The sequence below is a fragment of the Toxorhynchites rutilus genome, chromosome 3 (assembly GCF_029784135.1).
Source record: "Toxorhynchites rutilus septentrionalis strain SRP chromosome 3, ASM2978413v1, whole genome shotgun sequence".
In the NCBI taxonomy this organism is placed as follows: Eukaryota; Metazoa; Arthropoda; class Insecta; order Diptera; family Culicidae; genus Toxorhynchites; species Toxorhynchites rutilus.
This window is the reverse complement of record NC_073746.1, coordinates 238,259,382-238,283,872: the sequence shown is the minus strand read 5'-3', so window position 1 is coordinate 238,283,872 and position 24,491 is coordinate 238,259,382. Positions and strand designations below refer to the sequence as shown.

Below are 24,491 nucleotides of genomic sequence, written 5' to 3'. Positions count from 1 at the left end.
GGAGCATCGGACAAACCTGGGACAAGAACTACAGTAAAGTAGACATCCCATAGAACATGTTAGGCCAGAAATATATTTTTTAATTTTTTTCAAGTTTCCATAGTGTACTACCCCCTTAATCTTATATTGCTGTACCATATATATTATACAAATGCTTACCAGTATTTGAGAGTCATGACATTTTCTGTTATTTTTAGGCTCATTAAATAAATCGGGATGGCAAAACATGAGCCAAAAATCAATTTTGGGTGGTGAGAGTTGGTGTCCATCTTCTAATTACCCATTTCAAAACTGTAAGCGAATGAACTTGAAGATTTAAAACCGATTAAATTTTAACTCAACTTTAAGTTCTATTATACAAAGTGGGAGTAAGAAAAAGAAGAAGTACAAAAAGAAGAACTAGAATTTCCCATTCTCGCTTGCTCTGTTTCCTTGCGAACTGTTTGCTTTTATAAAAAGTTCACACACAAACCGATCCTCTAGGAAGACATTTTAGAAAAAAATTAAGAAAAGGAATAGTCACATGGTTTGAAGTTTTAACGAGATCAAACATTACTTGCACTTATCAGAAGCAAACTTAAGCAAATAAAAACGCACTGAAAAATAATTTTAATTTATAAACATATCGAGAATTCATTACAATGAGTTGGAAGAGTTTATATATTGACATTAAGATTCATGTACGCGAGTTTTACATTTCATTCTCTCCAGGTTTAACTTCACGATAACTCTGTATATTTTGATCGAACGAATATTATGGCCCAATAAAATAGCATTGGGTTACAGCAGATGTTGAAAATTGAGAAAAACGTCATAGAAAACATCGGTCGGATGAAAAATTGTTGAAATCTGCTAAAAAAGGCGTGACCGAGACGTGACGTATACATGTTATCACGTATATTTCAACCAGTAAAAACACACACATTTAAGTATCTCATTTCTAAATGATCTAAGCTTTAACGTGCAAATCAGAGAAAATATAACGTACAACGAATTGCAAATTTCTACAATATATATATTATAACATCTCCCTGCAAAACTAATCAAATTACAGCTTTCAGATGTTTTAACAAATCAACTCCAACACCAGAGAACATAATCCTTACCTGAAAAATAACATATATTTTCCATTGATAAAAATTTAACTATGATACAGCTGAAAAAATTGGACATGAATATTGAACAAGTTGCCACTTCTTTGTGTTAATCCCAAATACACAAATCATGTATTTCTAGTGCTGCGAGGAAAACTTTTCCAAAGAAAAAATTCAAATTGATTTTTTCATCAAATACACCATTTATTTTATTGAAAAAACTGCATGATGTTACACCAATGTGACCAAGCGGTTAGCGTCTCACATTATCATGCCGGGTGTAGAGTACGTTTACAGGGAAAAATTTATCAATTTGTTGCATTTTCAACGAATTCAAACAGAATTTTCTGCCGGCGTTCTAAAATCGTGGTTTTGTCACATAAAAAACGACTCCCAAAAAATGTACGATAAATGTACATTATTTTTTATTATATTTTTTTTATTTATATATTCTCTATTCCCATTCTCTATTCTCTATTCTCTATTCCCATTCTCTATTCTCTATTCTCTATTCTCTATTCTCTATTCTCTATTCTCTATTCTCTATTCTCTATTCTCTATTCTCTATTCTCTATTCTCTATTCTCTATTCTCTATTCTCTATTCTCTATTCTCTATTCTCTATTCTCTATTCTCTATTCTCTATTCTCTATTCTCTATTCTCTATTCTCTATTCTCTATTCTCTATTCTCTATTCTCTATTCTCTATTCTCTATTCTCTATTCTCTATTCTCTATTCTCTATTCTCTATTCTCTATTCTCTATTCTCTATTCTCTATTCTCTATTCTCTATTCTCTATTCTCTATTCTCTATTCTCTATTCTCTATTCTCTATTCTCTATTCTCTATTCTCTATTCTCTATTCTCTATTCTCTATTCTCTATTCTCTATTCTCTATTCTCTATTCTCTATTCTCTATTCTCTATTCTCTATTCTCTATTCTCTATTCTCTATTCTCTATTCTCTATTCTCTATTCTCTATTCTCTATTCTCTATTCTCTATTCTCTATTCTCTATTCTCTATTCTCTATTCTCTATTCTCTATTCTCTATTCTCTATTCTCTATTCTCTATTCTCTATTCTCTATTCTCTATTCTCTATTCTCTATTCTCTATTATCTATTCTCTATTCTCTATTCTCTATTCTCTATTCTCTATTCTCTATTCTCTACACTCTTTTCTCTATTCTCTATTCTCTATTCTCTATTCTCTATTCTCTATTCCCTATTCTCTATTCTCTATTCTCTGTTCTCTATTCTCTAGTCTCTATTCTCTATTCTCTATTCTCTATTCTCTATTCTCTATTCTCTATTCTCTATTCTCTATTCTCTATTCTCTATTCTTCATTTTGGAGTATTGCCAGATACCTTCAGAAGTTTTCGGTTCAGTAAAATATTGAAATAATATTCCAAAAAAAATTCGTGGGAGGCAATATAGTTGCCACGGCCTTACGTAGGGTTAAAAAGTGGCCGTTGGGATGATTTCAAGATACTCTTGTTAATAATGGTACAAACCTTGTTCGAATAAATAGATTCCGCAGCGGAGACATATACTAGTGAATATGCACTCTGACAAACGTTACAAGCTTTTCCTCACATTCGTTGTATCTATTCGGCATGGAATTGGCCATAATTGGCCGCCATATCGAAATCAGAACACACGACTCTTGACTGATGTTTTTGGAATTACACAATTCTCAAAAGAAATATATTTATTACACCTTAATAAACCATTTGATATAACATTTCAAAAGACTAACCAAGTAAAGTGGCCCGAACATACCCACTCGATTTACAAACTGTTTGGAAATTAACTTACTATTGTTCGTATTGTTTGTAAACACAACTTCCAACATACGAATTTCATGAGGGTTCACACGTTCAACATCTGTACCGCGCCAACGCACACCTCACCGGGCCTAACTGATCGCCGGTAATCGAGTACCAATTTGAACCATTTCTCTCCTCGCCGCCGATATTACACAATGAAGCTGTAAAACAACCCATTCGAGCAATGGCTTCTCGGGTTATATGTACGGTTTATATTTCAAGCTGTAACCGATTAAGCAAGCGCACTCTCCCGTTTATCAATGCACTTCGCTGAAATTACCGATGGTTGATTGTAGGTCGATTTCTAAATCTTCTTTCGAGTGTCCCATTTACACACTGGAAAGAGATCCATGGCCTATTTTCCGAGCTGGGAGTTGAGAGCAGGTAATTATAATTGATTCCCATTTTACTAGAAAATATTTTCGACCGTAAAATAAGGTTCATAATACTGGTTTCGCTTGAGAATAGTGCTATAACTCATTCTTCTCTACCAACAACTTGAACGGGCACATTCAATGTTAGAAAAAAAAACTCGTTGAAAGCAAGGAGTGTTTGGAACGCGAGGCAATTCTACCAGCGATTGGATTCCGGACAGAGAACAACAAGGAAACTGCTCTCATCTGGTGGTGAATGGCATTGGGTAAATACCAACTAACCAAACAAACCGTTGTTGATGTTGATTCCCTGGGGCTTTTATGTTTCCAGAATTAAATCAAACCACGTTGCTCGGGGCAATGCGAAGGGTTGTCGGAACTGTGTTGGCTGAGTTGGTTTAGTGAACCTCGTTTGTCTCGCATGACAAGCGCCATGCTCCAACGAAACCACCCGCCGCTCCCCTCACTGGATGGAATGAATCAGCTCTGTGGCGGTGACACCTTTCCCATGTCGAATGCATTCCACGTTGGAATGCTGTAAATGTGACATTAATTCAGCGTGCATAGATCGATTATCGCACATTACGCTGATTACACCAGGGTTGAAATCTGTTTCGAGAATATGTATATTCAGCATGCGCAATCGATCCAAGCTTGTTATCGGCACAATCGATCGCACAAAAAAAAACGTCAATCACTGCTATGGCAGTGGTCAGAAACTCCACCCCTTTCTACTTGCGCCTTTCCGCGAACATAGCTATGGTTAGTTCAAACAGGAAAGGTCGTTGCTCACGATCCCTTTCAATGTTAACCCAGACATGAATGATCAGTCACTCGATGGTGTTATTTATGCTGTGAGTGTGCGGCTCGATAACATCGCGAAGAGCGATGTAATGAGAGTGTGAATAATACACGTCGTCAGTATTGTTCGCATAATTGGGACCGGTCTTTTGATGAGAGCTTGTGAGAATATTATAACATACAGTTTTGTGTTGTTTTGATTAGCTCGTTGATTTGATGTTGTACATTTTTGGCAATACGAAAAACTGTTTTCTAATTAGCTGTAGTCTATATTTTTTGCGATATTATCTCATCCATGGTCCAGTGCAAGTACCCAGAGTCCAGAATATATGTCTACTGACGTATTCAATAATGTAACAGCCTGACTTACGGTTGTTTTTCGTTTAATCCGCACAACCACAGTACTATTCACAGTTTCGATTGTGTCAAAACAACATGCCGGAATGTGCGATAGTGTTATGGTGGGTCTTGATGCTGTCAGACTGCGGGTGTTTCATGTGGTGAACCCAGGTGTGCAACCCAATACCGTTGATAGTTGTGCAACAGTTGTGTTCCCAGCTGGAATAAACAAGGACACATAAACCTTACAGCAACAAAACGATGAAAAGTCAGTATGTAATGGAACTTAACGAAAATAAATTATTCTCTTACTAGACTAGACTAAAGAAATCTGTGAACTGAGTGGATGAAACACGCATTATTTCAAACAAACTTCCTACAAGAAACATTTTTTTTATTGTTTTCATCTTTGAATGATTAATGTCTTCGAATTCGTTATTGACGAAAGAGTTGTATCATGTACCATATATGCGAGTTGAAATTGTCGGTTTGATATTTTGAATTGTGCTAGCAGGGTTGTATGGATTATTTCGATTTGACATATAAGTATTTTTTTCATTTGATATAAAACTTCAAGAATTAGAATTAAATATTAGTGTTATCCTCCAATAAACATGGCTCTTCTACGTATTAAAAATGTCGATTTTCATTCCAAATAAAGATCATTTGCGTTATTCGCTACTTTTGTTTCTCCGTTTGTCGGAAAAAAGTGGTCGAAGCAGATCGTTTTCTTGTTATAACGGCAATATTCATGGCATTCACCTGGTGAAGCTGGCCCATTCACTGCAACTCCAATAAATTCTGTACCAGTAAAATATGTTGCATTGAAACATTGTTCAAACTTTTCGCAGCGATGCCAAAGCAACAAAAACCTCCTTTCGACTTGCGATGCGACCATTATTTTTTTAACAATAATAATCAAAGACGAAGGAGAAATTATTCATTCAAAAACTATAATATCTACAAATTTCTGGTCAAAGGATGGAATGCATGAAATGAAAATATACCAAAAATATTTTTAAGAAAAAAATACACTGAAAAAAAATATTTTAAAATTGAAATTCATTTTTCTCAAAAACGTATTTTTTTAATTTAAAAAAAAACATGTGAATAGCCCTTAAATTTTACAACATTAAGACCATGCCAAACGCGATAATTCACACACAAAAATGTTGAATTTTAATTAAAAAAAAATATTTTTTTCAGTATAATTTTTCTTTAAAAAAATGGTATTTTTTATGAAAATTTGAATAACTTCCCACATTTCATCCTTCGACTAAAATTTGTTTTTAGCTATTATAGTTTTTGTGTTATAATTTATTGTAAAAAAACAAAGAAAAAATGTTTAGCCTTTTTCAAAAAGTAGTATACAGTGGTAGACATTCGTTTAGCCGCACCCTATTTTTCCTCAATATTTTTAAAAATAAGTCAATTCTTTGTACAGTTTTGCTCATAAAAGTTGATTATTGTTTATTTTTATCGAATTCATTCTAAAAAAAAGTATAAATTCACTTTTTGTTTTCTAAGTAATTCAAATATGTGGAATCAGGGTGGACATTCGTTTAGCCGCATCCTAAAATTTCAATAAAAGAAAAATTGTGCGGCAAATTTCGAGGCCAATCGGTAGCTAATATTTAGTATGCCCACCTCCATTTCGAATCACTTTGAAAACTCGATTTGGCATCGATTCAGACAGCTTTTAAAGTATTGCCATATTGATTATAGCCCAACATTCCTGAATTACTGCCTTGAGAATGGAAATGTTGTCAAATTGTCATCCGTTTGCATAGACCATCTCGGCCAAGATTCTCCATAGGTTCTCTATGGGATTGCACTCAACTGTCAGCAGGTCATTCAAGAAGCGGAATGTCCTTTTCGGCAAACCATGCCTTCGATTGCTTGGAAACGTAGATCTATGCATAATCCTGCTGAAAAAACGACATTCTCGGTAGCGTTATTCTCAATGTAGCCAATCAAAACGTCCTTCAGTGATTGAAGATACTTTTCGGAGTTCATTCGGGTGAAAATGAAACAAATGAGAAGCTTGCTGTGATAGGAAACGGCTCCCCACACTGTCAAACTTCCGCCCCCAAAGTTTCGCTTCGATCTCACGGCATGCCGTTGACTTAAATTATACCAATAGTAACTGTAACAGTCCCGACCATCCAAATTGAACTTTTTGCGCCGGAAAATACAACATTTCTCCATTCTAGTTTCCATTCCATGTATTGCCGGGCGAAAATGAGATGGTTCTGCTTATGGGTGGCGGTCAGTTTCGGCTTCCCTTGAGGTTTCTTCCACATGATGCTTGGTGACTCATTCAAGATGCGCGCAATATGCCGCTTCGTTACTGAAACAACCGATTCTGCCCTAATGTATGAGCAGCACATCGTTTCCTGGTTGCTTCGTGTCTTATTCGACCTTTAAGACGCAAAGTAACTTTGGTGTTCCCATTTGTTGGTCGTTATATCCCATATTTCTGGCACTATTTAAAGAAATTCCGTACCACTTTCTCAGATAGACCAATTTTAGTTACGATCGAGCGATTAGAAAACTTTTGTTCACTGAATATCTTTATTATTTTCCGCCCCTATTCCGTCAATAGAATACATTTCGTCATACCTTTAAATTCTACGTAAATCACTAATCTGACCAACCATTACGTTGCACATCTAATATTTATCTTGTAGATTGAACATTCCCAAGTATTTTTTCAAAAAACACAGATAAAGGCTTGGTGATTATGCGAATTTTTATGCCCTGTGGCTAAACGTATGTCTCGGGGAAAAACGACGTTTGAATGTTTATATCCACCGATGCCGCCAATCAAGAAGAGATTGAGAGATTGTGACGAACGTCCTTTCAATAAAAGTGATTTAAATATACTATCACTACAGCAAATACGTATCCCGATGAAAAGAACATTCCTAGTTGTTTTGTAAGTGTTTCATTTTTTTTCAAGTGCGGCTAAACAAATGTCTATCACTGTAATGATTTTTCGAAGATTTCAAGTGTGCAAACTTACTTCAGCGACTAATGTCTTTACACCCACAACGTTTAATTGCAATCTGAGATGTTGCTGACAATGGCCAGTCGAGTTGGGATGAAATTCGTCAATTTCAACTTGAACACCTGTTACAGAACGATTGTGGTCGATGATACGATACTGTCCCCTAGATGAGTAGACTTCTTGTATAGATTTGAAGGTCTGTTAAATATTCCAATGAAATAAATAACAAAAAATACATTCTTTGTTTAAACAAACCTGAATGAATTGAAATATGCATGACAAAAAAAAGCAAAATGCAGCTTCGAAAAAAATTAACGATATTTGCAGGGCTATGAAGCCGGAGTCGGAGTCGGAGTCGGAAGAAATTTCATTGTATTAGGAGTCGTGGTCGGAGTCGGAAAAATAGCCGACTGAATAACCCAATGAAATCAAATATTTAGCTCATCTGACAAATATTTAGCTCATCATTATCCACCTTAACCATACTCCCGAATAGGGGCCATCAGATTATCCAACATTTTGAAAATGAGAAAATACACTTTTGGAAAACCATATACTGTTGGCAGCAATTTACATATTTCCAAAGAACATAATTTAGCTTAACGAAGGGCATGGAAGCACTATGTGAAACATCGGTACGAATGGAAAGTTTGTTGTTGACGAAGAAGGATGATGAACCTGTCGGCGAATCTTGCAGTGATAATCCTGAGTTCTAACCTTAATCACAGATTTCGATGCATACCTGAATGACAAAGAAACAAAACGACGTCCTCTCGAAAAAGAGAATATGATGGGAAACCAGCCGCTGAACATCTTTCGAAGTGAAATCTTAGCTTGTTTGCCAGAGATAGAAAAATATGACTGATCGTGCAAGATGACAGTACAGCAAGTGATTCCAGCTTTCCTGAGCTCATCGTGGATGCGCCATCGATTACTACCATGCCACCAATTCAAGTCAGCATGGAAAGGCTGTTCTCTGTTTTGAAAAATTGTGAAACTTAGTTTCAAATTATTTTTTTTTTCTGCAGAAGTCGGAGTCAGAGTCGGGAAATTTTTCTCCGGCACAGCCCTGGATATTTGGAAGAATTCACCAGAATGTAACGTTTACCCAAATATGGCGTTTACACGAATAAAAGAAAAAAAACAAATAAAATTGAAAGTTTTGTCGAATTGTTGTTGAGATAAATTCAATGCATCATGAAATGTTCCAAAAATTGCGACAACTGTGAGATTTCACTATTGCATTGCCGTTGCAATCAGTTCAAAGAATTTCACAAAATCAAAGTCAATTGAAAAAAGAATTTTTCAACTTCTTGTCATTCGGTACAAAATTGGGAAGGAAACAACAATAAATAATTTCTCTTTCATGTGAAATCCCATTATTTCTAGTTGTTATTTGGAAGTTGGTCAATTTCATTTCAAATATTTATAAGTTAATCTTTCATGTTGTGGATATTTATTATCGAGAAATTTTCTAGAGAGTCCTAATATATTTCTATTTTTCCTTTTTCTCATACCAATGAGAGTCACATTCGGATTAATTTTTCTAACAAACAATACCAGTTTCAAACTCATTCCATTTCAATAAACTTTCTCTATCGGAAACAAGCCACTCACCGACAAATTCCGAGAAGGCCTATTGAATTGTGCAATGTCAGTAATTTTCAGCGTTCGCATCATTGGGGATATTTTATCCACATTGTTGTTGTTGGCGCTTGCACTGATTTTTTTATTTTTATTTTTGTAAAATTTGGGTTCGAAGATAATCCGTACCGCATATTGTTTGTTCGCGAATAAAAAATGGGTCGAAATTGGTATCGAAACAGGTGGTGGAGTATATAGTCCAAGAATATAAATTTCTGTAGCTATGGGCCAACAGTTTTTCAGACAGAAAAAGTTGCAATAATAGATGGTAGAACCGTTGCCTACTTGATCGAGTGACACCCAGGGCGGGTGACTTGGGTGTCACCCCCTCTATTCAAACTTTGTTTTCAAGTATCATGGTGTAACCTAGGCTAGAAACGAGTTCCAGCTTAACTGTAGTCAAAATGTTTTTTTTATTTGCTTATTATTTGACATAAACATATTTAATTGATTCCGCACCTGAAGCGATCATGACGTTCTAGTTCACATTATTGTGTATCATGCTGTGATAACCGGAGCAGGGTTCTCTCGTTCTCGTTTGTGTCATAATTCGTAGCGTGTAACAATAAATTAATACCACTGGGGAAACCAACCAAAACAAATTGAGTGTAGGCAGTATAGAAAGGATTGTGAATTGAGTCGAGCTGTGAAAATTCTGAAGTTTAAAGTTTGTTTCGCAATGTGAATGTCTAATAATTGACATCGTCTAGGTTAATTTCAGCGGTCCACGGAATATTGGTATCTCTAGCTTTTCAAAACTTCGTCGTAGAAATTTGTTAGTTAGAGAATCTACTTTTTAGTTCGCTGTCAGATTCTGACATGCGTCGAACTTGAAAGCATGTATGTATTGCTGAAAAAAAGATGACATATATTGTTAAATCATTTCTTCTACTTCCTTAGAGGATTAGATTGAACTCCTTTGTAATATCAATTCATTCCAAAATTCCCACCCAATTTGTTTCCTCCAGGGTCCGAGAGGTCTTTAATAAAGTCTCTTGAATGGCTTGATAGACTTGGCAGCGAGTCGTTTATACATCGTATAATAAGCATATTTAAGTAAAAGCAACAACTTTTCTATGTCAAAAATGAATCACAGTTGGAGTTTCCTACACCGCAAAGGAACCAAAAAGCTGTTGTGTTCGGAATATTATGCTAATGAACGATTGAAAGTACGTTGCCTCGAAAATCTATATTATCCAAACGAAAATCAAAATCACAGATGGCAGATGGGTTTTTATTCATCAAAATGTTTTTAAGTTCATTTTTCCACCCAGTGTCATATTCATTTGATTATCTTGAAATTGATTTTCATTTTGCCGAAGACCGCTTTAATTCGTATTGACGATATTGTTAATCACGCTTCGTGTGTTCGATTTGTGTAGCGAAAATGATAATAGATTTTCAGGTTTACTTTTTTATATTAAATGTGTACTCTATGTAAAACATGGTTTCGAGAGAAACGCATTTTAAATTTTAGATACATCCATTTCGTTTATTTTTCATCGTATCCTCAGTCTGCAATCTCTGGACCATAAAACAGTCCTCCGACGCTTAAAAGGTCATTTTTTGTTGCCAGATTAGACTAGCGGGCTTCTATAGCTACTTCTGACATCCGCACCTCTGCTCGTTCGATTCGTCCCTTATCCGATTTTCCACAAAGATTGTGGCACTTCGGTCCAATTTCAAGCTTAAGTTCTCCATCCATTATATTGTTTGATAGCATTAGTAGTCAGGAGAATATCCATTCCAGTATGCAACTGATGTATGCGTTCTGCGCGTTCTTTACACGCTCCTTGAGCAAAGACTGAGGTCCATTAATCGGAATGGAGCAACGGGCAAACCTGGGACAAAAATGCTGTAAAGTAGACATCCCAGAGAACATTTTAAGCAACAAATATTTTTTTTTTTATTTTTTCAAGTGTACCATAGTGTACTACCCCCTTAATGTCGTATTCATCCATTATAGCGAATTCATTCATACACCAGCGATATCGAGATGAAGAATAGAAGGTGGGAAGATTCACGAGTTTTGGTTGTGTTAAACTTTGATTGTATTAGTAGCCTGGAAGATTGGAAGTTCACATATCAGGCATACCAGTCAGTTACTCAAATGTTACAACATTGAGTGTGTCAGCGAATAAATTTGAAAGAGGATATATAGAAACTAATTACATATTTCCAAAATATATTTTTCGCATTATAAAAAAAAACAGAACATGTCACAAACTAAAATGTTTATTTTTTTCTTTGATTTCTTCTTATATCAGAAATAGTATTCTAATGTCTACTACGTTTGGATTTTAGAGCAACTTCATGGAAGTTTTTCTCTTGTCAGCAATTGTAATGACTTTTTTTTAAATTTGGGTGTTGAACACTTCATTCGTTTAAAACTAAGACACAAGCGGAAAACTTTTCGTCTCAATCAAGTTCATACGGAGTCAATTAAATTTATTTTTAAAGTGAATTTTCCATGAAAAAACTTGCAACCTTTTTTCCCATCCACTGTTAAATGTTTCTCCGTTAAAGGAACAAAAGATAATGTGACTCTGACTTTGTTCATTTACGTTTTTGGTCGACGAACGAGAAGAAAAATTGAATTGAAATTATGTTTAGAATACTAAATTGTTATTACTGCTAAATTGTTAGTTGGTCTTTTATGATTTTGAACGCTAACATTGTTTTTAAGAAAAAAAATTGTTCGTTCATTTCATCTGCTTATTTTTGTTCGTTCTGCTGTTAAAAATTGTTCGTTCATTTCATCTGCTTATTTTTCCACTGATGATTCAACAAGAGCCAAAGGTTGTACCGCTCATGACAACTCTACACGAGCTGATGATTGCGCCGGCTAGTGACCATTCTATCCTGGATTCCTCTAGTCGAGAAGACGCACCACGCTAGATATGGGGTACATACAAGGGGGGCGTCGCTGATTAATGGTCAGCTGCATCCTAATAGGAAGTATCCCGTGCCGGGCACACGTACAGAGCATTGGAGACAGCAACATCCCAATTACGAGAACACTTGTAATACTAACCTCGAGCCGACGGCGAGTAATCGGTTACATATTACTAACATAGATAATAAGAAAAACTGTCAAAATATTGAACTCCGGCCCCGTCAGGCTAACGCCATATGAGCCTTGATAAAAATATATATTTTGGAAAAAAAAATCAGCTTATTTTTGCTTGTTATAACAACACTTTTCCTATGTAGTGGACTATTATAAGAAAAGTAACATGAATAAACAAAATCACGTCACAGATTTAAAAATCTTCCCACCTTTCATTTTCCATCTCGCAGCGATATGATACAAAATGAACACCATTGATATTGTCTGCGATCTAGTTTGAATTTATTGCAAGTGAGTTTCAAGCTAAAAAGAAGTCAATTGACACTGAAACAAAAACATATCCGTTACTCGTGAATATTTGTTAATATACTAAGACACTGATCACAACTTTTCAGTGTGTCTGTCAAGTTTTTCCAAATCTGTTTTCAATGACAATGACTTGGAAAAACTTGACAGACACACTGAAAAACTCGGTCGATCCATGTCAAAACGGTTCACCAATGTTCCGAGGCACAAACGATTACCAGCTCGGCATCGACGTTACATTTCGAGTTTCAAAGTTATCAATTCTATAATCAACTGTTTGAATAATTATCTCTGGACTACTTTCACTGTGAATTGGTGAACTTGTTTTTTGTTCTGCTACTGCTTGATTTCAGGTAGGGGAAAGTTGCCCTGACTCGACCCCTTAAATTGCAACGGCCATTCAACACATAAAATTCTTGTTTTTCACCAGCTTCGGTATTGGAATGTATAGTATAACTCATTAACTATGTTTTCTACTGGTCGGTGTCGGTTTATGAGTGTTAAAAAAGGGGGAAACAGAGGCCAAATCGGATGTCCCTATTTTGACACAAATTCAAAAAAAAACAAAACCAGGTGATGTTGTGCTTTATGTATTTATGTTGCATGAAATGAGAAAAAAATTGCAAAACAGAGAGCAAATATGAGATACATATTCTCCACGTGAGGCGGATGAATGTTGTTAATGAAGTTTTACTCAAACCTTGAATTTCCGATTACATAAATGAACAGGTATCAAAGTTACTAGCAAAGAAATAAGTTTTATAAAAGTTTTTATAACTGAAATAACTGATGTTATCACTGAGCATTGATAACTATTATATACGATGGAATGTTGATGATTTGTCAAACAAGTTCAACACAATATTTTGTATTTTTCTATCATTTCTGGGGGTGATAAATCTCTTACCATGTTTCAATTAAACGTTCTTAAAATGAACCGGCCCAAACGATGGAATCGACCCGACCCGACCCGAAGATCGATTCATATCACTTTCGATGTTAGTTGCGGGCAGTGGCGTAGTGTACGGGGTGGAGAGGACGTTCCGCCCCGGTACGCCGGCGACCATGATAAGCATATTATGAAACAATTAAAAATAATATAATATTCAATATTTCGAATTACCGTCAGTGATTGGCGGTATTATTTAGTGAAAAACTTCACTATGGAAAAGCTGTAAGAGAACCTACAAAAAAACAACCCGGTAATTTTGCCCACTGCTGGTAGTGCGAGTGTGATTTTTGAAAACTACGGACGATTAATACTATTGACATCAGAACCATTACCCAACAAAACATCTAATTGCCATTTTAATCAGTCTCAAGAAATAATATTAATTACAGATCTGTCGTGGAACTATTTGAAATGCTTAATTTCGTATTCCTTTCCAAATGTCTCAATGTGTTGTCTGATTCCAGTCTCTGAACTTGTTCCAACGTTTCGGAGAACTAAAATTATTGCAAACAAAAATAAACGTTGTCGTAATCCTTGACCTTGAAAAAAGATACATATAGCTATTATTATGAAATCCATTCAAAATCATCTCAGCCATATTTTACTCTTCCACACCTCAAATTATATATAGCTAAAATAACGCCAGACTGCAGCGAATCTTCCAAGAAGATCACCAACTGAGTTTGATTGAGCGAATTCCATGTCTGATTCGCCCAATCCCACGGCTTGAACCCGTAACCGTGTACAAATGCTCAAAAGAATTCTCACGTGACTGGAATGGTACATGCAAATAAAGCTTCGCCATCCATCCCGCAGGGAGCGACCACAAGATTCGATACCAAGAAGAGTTCGCGTTTCGGATTGCTGAAGGTAATATTCCTGGAAATTGCAAGACTGACGATGATCTCATCGTCGTCTCATCCCAGTGGACGTGACGTTTTCAAGTGTATTGGAAGGAAGCAGTATGACGTGTACTTCAGGACAGCTTGACGCGTTTTGATGAGCTCACACTTGAGATGACTGATGAGAAGATTCTGGTTCTGGTGTTGATTCAGAGTTCGAGTTTGCTTACCTTACAAAAATCCTCACTGCCGTATGAGAAACATCGATCGAGGGGGAAAATCTGCAATTGAGAAAAAAATACCACGTAACTAATTGTCGAAATAAAAATCAATAAATAAATATTTTAGACAACAATTGTGTACATTTGTTTTGTCAACCGATTAACAGTAACAAATTCAAGACAGCAATACAAGACAAACCTGTTCCTAACCACCCTTCGGCATTAAGACTAATCAATCAGCTTAACGCCTCATCGAATACCGGATTGCGTTCGTAAAGCATGATAAGTTTATTTTTAGAAAAACTTCAATTCATAGTCATCGACCGAATCAAAACAATCTTATTTTAAATTACGATGGACAGCCATCCAACTATAGGGACTTTGTAAAGTTTAAGAGGCCAACTTGCATGTGATTCAACAAACACCAATCCGATTGATTCCCCATCCTCATGAAAATTATACTACTGAAAACCGGTTCATCTGTTTCTTCCTCACGATCTTCACAATCCAAAAAAAAAAGTCGCGAACCTGCTGCTCTTCAGTGTGTACTTCGTTGCATCACGGATTTTGTTTTCATTCTCCGAATGGCGATGATATTCGCCCCCGAAAAAAAACATGAAACAAAAACAAAAAATAAAAAAAAAAATGAAAAGAAGAAGGTCTCAGCAATAAAACGTGCAATCATGAAAAAAAGCATCTCTCGTGAAGTTCGAGGTTTCACTGCGAGGTTTACATAAGCGACGGAGATATTATAAGCGGGAGGAAACCGGTTCCGATTTTGGTACTGATTCCGGTTGGAAAGCAACGCAATCGCTGTGAAAGGATTCGACAGTCAAAAGTGTGATTCCAACCGCTTTTTTTGGTATCCTTTAGTCATTTGAGACTGTAACAAATGAATGCTTTCCCTCGCGAATTTTTGTTTCATTTTCCCATCAATCGTACCGGATGAAACGGCAGTGGAGCATTCGTCAATGAAACCCATCGGCTGTGATAATCTTGTGATAACAGTGTGTTGTATTTTCGCCCAAAAATCTTGTACCAGCCAAACCTGTTCCGCACTTTACTTTGCACCCGACGACATCGAAACAAGCCGAAATAATCCCCAGTTGAATGTAGTGAAATACCTTTGGCTGAAATATGAAGCTGCGTTAATAATGTACACTGCAGAAGAGTATTTTGTTTGCTGAAAAACATTCCGATAAATTATGATGTTTCATCATTCAGAACCAGAGATGCCAACCTTCCTGATTTTTCAGGATTTCCCAGACTTTTTGGGACGTTTCCTGATATCCTGACAAATGCTCAATTTTGCCTGATTTTCTCAAATGTTCCTGATTTTTTTAGAATGAAAATTATCCGTAAAATATATACTGATATCCCTTTCAATGTTTTCCTGTTTGGAAATGGGAACTGTCGTAATGAGGCTGACCAAACGTACCGTTGTAAACGGGACAGTACCGTATTTTCGATCATTTTTTGTTGTCCTGTATTTTTATCAATTTCTACCGTATTTTGACTTTGAGCATACAGAAAAAAAAATTGTTATATCATGTTGTACTACCGTTAGTCATCTTTCAAACATTTATTAGCCTAGATGAAAAAGATGATGTATCTGCCGCTAAAGTTGCTGTTTCGTATTGATGATTTTGTTAAAATTTTTCAACATAAAAAGGTAGCTGTAGTTTTGACTAGTGAGGTGCAAAGAGTTCAAAAAAAATATAGTGGCTTATGTCCAAACACAGGATCTATTATAGATGCCGGACTGTGGAATTATTACGTTTCTTTACCACTTCGCCTGGAGGACTGGTGCCTTGCCGTTCTGTTTGTCCCATTTGTCATCACCATAATAGTTTGGTCGGGTGAATATCGGGACTTCGTCATTCATGTCTTTTATAAAAATAAGCGAAGGTCCGTGAATACGAAACTAAGAGGCTTCAGTCGACATTTTAACATTCCCCCCTCAGAATCGGTCCCTATAAAAATTATACCTCACGACTCCACTCGTTCCTCGATATAGAAAGCACAGGTGGGTAAATGCACAGAACAAATCTATGGGAAAATGGACATGCTTCCAATTTTTAACGGTTTTATTTAGCTTGCCCTGTAATTTGTATGGTTGTATGTTTGTAACATGTTCGTCTGTAGCGCTTTACCACATTAATAGAAATTTGAACCCCTTCCTGTTGATCGATTGATCTGAAATTTAGAACACACCTTTATCTCTGCAGACATTATAAAACTGCCTATTTCATGATTTTAAAAATCCAAGACCAAAAAATGGCGGATTACATATATCCTCAAAACCTAATCAATATGGGTATCAAATGAAAGGGATTAACTAGTAGAACACAGTTCATGAATAATTAAAATGGCCGCCACCACAAAATGGCAGATTGCATATTTTCTCAAAATACCATTAATATGGGCATCAAATAAAAGGACTTGACTAGTAGAACACAGTTACTCATGAGGAATGCAAATCCAAAATGGCTGCCACCACAAAATGGCGGATTACATATTTTCTCAAAACCCCATCAAAATGGGTATCAAATGAAAGGGATTGACTAGTAGAACACAGTTATTCATAAAAAAAATGCAAATTCATAATGGCCGCCACCACAAAGTGGCGGATTACATATTTTCTCAAAACCCCATCAAAATGGGTATCAAATGAAAGGGCTTGACTAGTAGATCACAGCTATTTATATGTGTAGAGGCGAATGAACTGAAAAGTTTAAACCCTCTTAAAGCCAAAAAGAAGATGAAGAAGCTATTTATAGAAAATTCAAATCCAAGATGGCCGCTATAACAAAATAGCCAATCACTTTTATTCAACTTGACCTGTTTGCATGTATGTTTGTATAGCTGTAGGGTTGTCCCACATTAATAAAAAATTTGATCCCGTTCCATTTGACTTATTGGTCTGAAATTTTGAACAAACCTTTATCTCTGCTGTCATTATAATACTGTGTATTCCATTATCTTGAAAAATCAAATTTGGCCACCGGTAAAAAATGGCTGAATGCTGAACTTGGAGAACACACTACATTATAAACAACATAAATGCAAAAAGGTGTATGTTTTTTTTTGTAATCCCCTCAATATCGGTATCGAATGAAATGATTTGACTAATAGAATACAGTACATAATCAAAATATGCCGGAGAAAAATTAGGTAAGAAATCAAAATTAAAAAAAAGTGGAATGGTTTTGTTGTGGAGGAGTATACTAATAATTGAGATAATGTACTAAAAACTAGAAAATAAAAATAGTAAAAAAAATTAAGATTAACCGTTTTAATATACTAAAAGCTATAGAATAGTTAGGCAAGTAGCAGTTAGTGGTTATCACATCCCTTCCTTCATTAATCTAGGGCAATGATGATACTAAAATAATCGTTGTAACATAATAGCCAAAATAGGACCTTTAAACGGTGCCTCAAAGCGCTCGAAGTTTCGATTTTTTTATTCTCGAAAATCTTCCTAGGAAATTTGTAAAATCAAATTTTTGTCCGATGCCGAATGACATAAAATGCATAAAACTAGTGTTATCCAGAAAATCGATCTTTTTGGACTTAGCCTGAGTGGCAATGAAGGTGTGAAGAAAAATAATTATCGAATTTAAAGAACCGACCATGTACATTTTGTTTATTGGCCCAAAAAGTGACCTGTGCAAAATTTCAGCTCAATCGGACATGGTTTAGGGGTGCCTTAAAGCATTCAAAGTTTTTATTTTTTGGCCACTCAGGCTAAGTCCCAAAAGATCGATTTTTGGCCAAAATTTGGCCAAAAAAGGCGCCTCTATAGCGCCTCCCTAGCGTTTATCAAGGAGCGGATAGTTGTTAGTGAGGGTAAGAATCAGGATGCACTGTGGTGAGTGATGTGATTAGAAGTTTATCCATTTCTTTTTTTCCATAATAACCATGGATAACAGCTATTGCAACCATCCTCCTTTTGGGAGCTTTGGACCCTCTGCTCTGGTTCTCAATAGTTTCAGGTTTTTTTCGGACATGCTACTATAGAGATCCATCATTCGTAGGCGGTTGATACCCTTTAAAAAACAAACACTTGCTAAACAAAATCCAATACAGGGTACTTCGATATAACGTACATTTTGCTTTCAAAATTGCACGTTATATCGAAGCATAATAAAGAACTCAGAAACGTAGACTATATAACTTTATTGTGTTGCTTTTATAGTAAGGTTAATGAATAAATTCAACTAGAAGACGAAACCAACCTTTCTCATGATGTTTCTCGTCGTACTGTTGAATAAAAAATTATTCATTTAGAATCCGGAATCACAAAACAGTTGTACTTCGGGATTGTTTAAAAGTACAATTCAAGCTTTAGCATCAAAATACAGGTATACTTCACTTTCAAAATTGTACGTTATATCGAATTGTATGTTATATCGAAGCATAATAAAGTACTCACAAACGTAGTCTATAATACATTATTGTGTTGATGTTTTAGTAAAGTTAATGAATAACTTCAATCAGAAGACGAAGCCAGCCTTTCTCATGATGTTTTCCTTCGTACTGTTGATTAAAGCTTGATTCATTTAGAATCCGGAATCACAAAACCAGCAGTATTTCGGGATTTATTGAAGGTACAAAACTTGCTTTAGCATCACAATACAGGTAATCATTGTTCTATCAGAAAAAAAATATTGAAAAAAAATTTCCTTTACACTTTGGAAATGTGTACGTTATATCGAGTGACGTTATATCGAGGGTACGTTATAACGAGGGTACGTTATATCGAAGTTTCCCTGTACAGATAATTTATTGTTCTTTCCAAAAAACAATATTCAAAAAATTATTCCTTTGAAGTTTGAAAATGTGTACGTTATATCGAGTGTACGTTATATCGAAGTTTCCCTGTATCACTAAAAATCAGTAAACGAGAGATATGCAAGAATTAGAATACATTTGATGCTGCGCGAAAAGCAATGAATAATAAACTTGCGCCTACACACGAGAAGCGTTGAATAAACCTTCAAAACTAACTAATTGAGACACAAAGATAGTATCCTATTAAGGCAGTATACATTTTCGGGCGTGTACCTTAAGATACGAGAATTCTCATTCGTATTAACGAATGTACACATTGAACACCCTTTCGGAAATGGTCTTCAAGGCCGAGCTTACTCACTCGGTTTATTGCTTCAGTTCTGATTCATCCATAATGTACGTAGGTAGGGAAAACCGCGACCGATTTAAAAATAAAAACAACCACGTCGTTACATTAGCGGGAATTCGATTCCCTGCAGCGGCGAGTGAAACCAGTCGAGTACGTAATGCTCTCCGAACTGCGTAACATAGGTTCGGATTCTGCCGGCTACCATCCTCAGATCGAATTTACCACGTGAACCTGTTTTCCCCAACTTATCATTGATATCAAACGTCGTCACCTCGACTGTTGTGGTCGTTTTTTTCATACTGTGCGTGTATATGTGACAAACGCCTCGTTTTTCGCCCACATAACATAACGCAGACCCGTAGAAAAGCCGCTCAAGAAAGTCACATGGTTGCGCTGTCGTTGCGGCCGGTTTGAATATTCAAATTCTCCAGTCTGATTGAATATGCTCGCCACGTATTCGTGCTGCGATCGGTTTCTGTTTCAAGGAAAACAAGAATCACGTATTAATTTGAACACATCACGTCAAAACACACATGGGTTACGTGTTCGCACCCCACGAGCCGCGGCCGGCTATCCCCAATACCTCGAAAAAAAAATCTAAAACCGATGATCGCGGTCCAAGGACATTTCGACCTTGGGCGGGTTGGATGTCGTTGGTGGCGGCGACGATTAAGATCATAAACTTTGCGACGTGGCAAGTAAAAACAATAACTATCCTTCACCTGGGAAGGATTGATATTTATCGTTCGCAAGGATCGCTTGCTGGCCCGTACCCATTAATTTGACTCCACTCGACAATTATTGCAACCAATGCGAGTGACCGCAGCGCGCGCGCCTGCAAAACACATTAAAATTATGCAATCTGAAGGTCGTTTGTTTCAGTTATAGAGTCGGGCGCATGCAATCGGATTTCAACGGGCAACGACTTGGAAACTGTCGCGTTAGTGTCGCTCACTTGTGACACACAAGATCACCACCACTGGAAGTAACCTTTGCGAAAGGTTGGTGGTTTCAGAGATGTAGATTAGTCATAGATGGACAGACCGCACATGCCAGGGTGGGTGCCTTCGACACAAGCGCAAGGAGCGTTCCATCGTTAGACGCGGTTAATTATACCAATCTCTAACCCTAATTCGGAAGGCTCGAACGAGTAACTGTGTGCATATTGCGCTCGTTGGTGTCAGTTTGCTAATGACATCAACATTGCTGCGAATTGTGTGTTACAGTATTCTATTCGATTTGAAATGCATAATATGCTTTCATTGCAGTTTACATAGTAAAATCTCCATTCTGATTGAATATGCGTTCATCTAAAATCAATCATGTCCAATCAATCTAGAATCATACTTAGGATTATTCCAAATCTAGTCCAAATTTTGGGTTCAACGATTGTCCTTGGGTCTTGGTTCTGGTCATTGTTCAACTCTTCTTCTCTTTCTACCTCTGCCTCAACGATTGATTTAATAGTTTCCGTGTGCATGCAGGAAATACATTCATTTAAATAAACAGTATATTTTATCTTTTTACCTCGATGAGTATAGTAGTTTTGAGTCTATAAAGAAAATACAAACATTCATTTATATATACAGATTATATACAGCGTGTTAGGTAACTAATGCACAATCTTATAGATTATAGAGGATCATATTCGATCAAAAAGCGAACTGCGAAAATAGTAGTTGGGTATCGGAAAACGAATTGTAGAGCGGTTAGAAAGCTTTAAATTGTTTGATAGAAGAAACAATCAATTCAGAGATCGAAACGCTCGTCTACTTGAGAGAAAAAATGTGTACACACACAGGGAAAAAAAATTCAGAATATGAAAAGCGAAGGAATATTACCGTTCTGAATCATATTTCGGACACTTTGTTCTTATATCTTCATGCATTGATGATATAACTATAATTTTAATATCACAACTGCTTCTTTAGAGTGATCCCTTGGTTTTACTATCACTTCGTTTGAGAATAACATTTGAATTATCACATAGTAGAAAAAAATTCAACAGCATCACTCACTACCGTTTGTGTTTGACGTTTGTTTTGCGTGAGCACGTAGAATTTACCCGTTCATAAATATTTAAATTTCTCCCGTGTTTCATCAGTTCTTATCATCGTTAACAGTTTACTGTGCTTGCTTGGTAAGTGTTTCGCAGTTGACTATAAAATATAATCAAGTGTAATGTAATTTTCGTCCAAAAATTACAAAATAAAGTGTCCGAAATTTGAATTCAATTTCCGAAATTTGATTTAGTGTCCGAAGTTTGATTCTTATTCGCTTCATTTGAAATGCATTTTATTCGATGAATTTATTATGTTTTCAATCAAATAGGTACCAAAGTAGAAATCTTGAAAGCATATTGAACTAATTTATTTAAAATATCTACCAAATAATACATGTGCATACAGTTTAGATCTGTTTTCTGCATCATATGCCTTAAGCGTCCGAAATATGATTCGGAACGGTATACGCTCACTTCGATTTTCGCGAAAAATGCAATGCCGATTTTTATTTTTCGACGAGTTCTGATTAGCCGAAAAATGGAAAAATTTTCAGAATCTTGTATCTTGCACGAATCTTGCATGCCAAACACGATTTCTTGCACTTACGTTCTGATTTGACAGATTAGGCTAAACAGACAAAAGTTGGTAAAGTTAGCTTTAATTTTTCGCTTTTTGTTTCATTTTCATTTTTTTAGTACTGAATGAGAAACGAAAAAGCATTCTTGTTGGACTTCAGGGAGAGAGTTTTCGCCATATCCCTCTCTTTGAGAAACAATATTCGTTGGAAAGGAAGAGTCGAACATTGCACAACTCATCGAAAACTAGATTGATTGACTGAAACAGAGATCGAAACGCTAGCCGAGAGAGAAAAACAGAATATATGGTGGGTGAGAGAATGTTATACGCTCACTTCGATTCTCGCGAGAATAACTATGCCGATTTTTATTTTTCGGCGAGTTATGATTAGCCGAATGGTTTTTCACTTTTCGAATACAGCCAAAAATTGTTCATTAAAACATACGGTAACATTGGGTTTCATCGTGAAGTGAACATTAAATGGGTTAATATTTGTACAATTCAGATGCTGTCCAAATGCAAATCATTTAGACGATGTCTAAACAGGCTAACTTTGGTAATATTAGCTTTGAGTTTTCACTCTATATTTTCAGTACTAAATGAGAGATGAATAAGCATTCTCTTTGAACTCCAGAGAGAGAGAGAGATTTTTCGGTGGAAAGGGAGAGACGAAAATTTCAACATTGCACAACTCATCGAAAAATAAGTTGATTGACGGAATATCTCGTAGCTGAGCTAGGATTTCGATCTCTGATTAAGTTTATCATTCACTTTTGGGAGAAATTTGATAAGCAGGCCTATGCAAACACAAGCTTTTATACCTTTAAAATGCTTTTTGACTCCTCTAATTCAAATGGTTCTTCGGCTCTTCAGTCAGTGCACCTTCTTCAGTCAGTATGGTCTGAAAAATCAATTTTAGAAAATTCGTAACCTTTCAGTTGCAGGACCGATTCATGGTATCTCAAAAGCCAGTCTTCAGAAAACATACGCAGCGCTGCGCTTGAGTTAATTTTCATCAGCGCACCGAACACGTATTCTCTCTTGGTACGAAGCGCACACAATTCATAAACACGACAGCGCAAAATGTATCCGGCGCAAAATTTTGCTTCTCACTTGTGTGATGCGCACTTCATTTTATACACACACATTATATTCTAGCGTGAAGACCCTAATTTGTGTGTGAAGAAATATAACTGAACAGAGAAAGCAAAGCAGAATCAAGCGCGCTGTAAAACAGATATGGAAATACGGCGCAAAAACGGCGCTGACAACAAAACATTTCATCTGTGTTCCGAAGCGTGCTCATTCGTCACAGCGCAAGTATACACAAGGAGTGGAAGCTCAAATGGGTACAAATATCTTGTTACACATCAGCACCGCATTGCATTCTGATGACTGTCAGCAGCAAATGACAAGTAATCAAGTGAACTTTCCACGAAAAATACTAAAGAGTACCTAAAATGTATACTTTCAGGGTAAGCACCTGAAAACATTTGTGATCTTTAAGGCGTTGAGACCAAAAAAACCTAGCGGTTTTCTCCCTTGATCAAAAAGTTCCCGGAATTTATTCAGTAAATGAAAAATACATAAAATTCGACATACAGTATGGCTATCAGTATCCAGTTTTTTTTGGCCAAATCGTAATCTAAGATGTTGGGATTACCCTTGATCAGACGGATAACCTGATCGGTTACATTGGATCCGAATTTATTCCAGAATTTTATACTAAAATATTGTATGTATTGTATGTTTTTTGTGATTTTCATTGAATAAAATATATGATTGAATGTCTAGAAAAAAAAAATATTATATATACAGAAAATTCTCAAATTTACCTATTTGAATTTTTGTGGAGGCGATTTGGCGTGGAGGAAACATCCATATCTCTCACGCTCAAGATCACGAGTTCAATTCTCACTCCCAATATTCTTCCAAAAATTGAAGCAAAAGTGACAAACCAGCCAAGTGACGAAAAATAGGTATTTGGAGTGAAGTTTAGTATTTATTGAATTTCCCTTAAGGGAGTACTGTAGTCTAGACATTTGAAAATAAATCGAAAATATTGTTAAGCAATCAAGAAACAAATAATGAAATAATGGATATAACAAATATTCTTTGTTTTATTTGTTCAGAGCTCACACAAAAGACGGAAATTTGTGCCTCTACACTAGAAAACGACCTTAAACACCTTTTGTTCGCTGATAAGACATCATGAATAGGTGTTGCAACTCATATTTGTTAAATGGGCATGTCCGCCAAAATATCCAATTTCCAGATCACTCTGATTAG

At 36.1% G+C, this 24,491-nt stretch overlaps 1 protein-coding gene across 3 annotated transcripts in view; it reads right to left on the bottom strand.

Moving 5' to 3' along the window:
• The window catches only part of LOC129776664 (mucin-17-like), a 123,947-nt gene that overhangs the window by 59,635 nt on the left and 39,821 nt on the right, over window positions 1-24,491 (bottom strand). For 2 of the 3 annotated variants that reach the window (XM_055782434.1, XM_055782437.1), the window contains exon 3: window positions 14,490-14,540. The gene's annotated coding sequence lies outside the window, so the exon portion shown is untranslated. Of the gene's footprint in view, window positions 1-4,466; window positions 4,655-14,489; window positions 14,541-24,491 lie in introns of all 3 variants that reach the window. The other variant, XM_055782435.1, reaches the window with a different exon arrangement.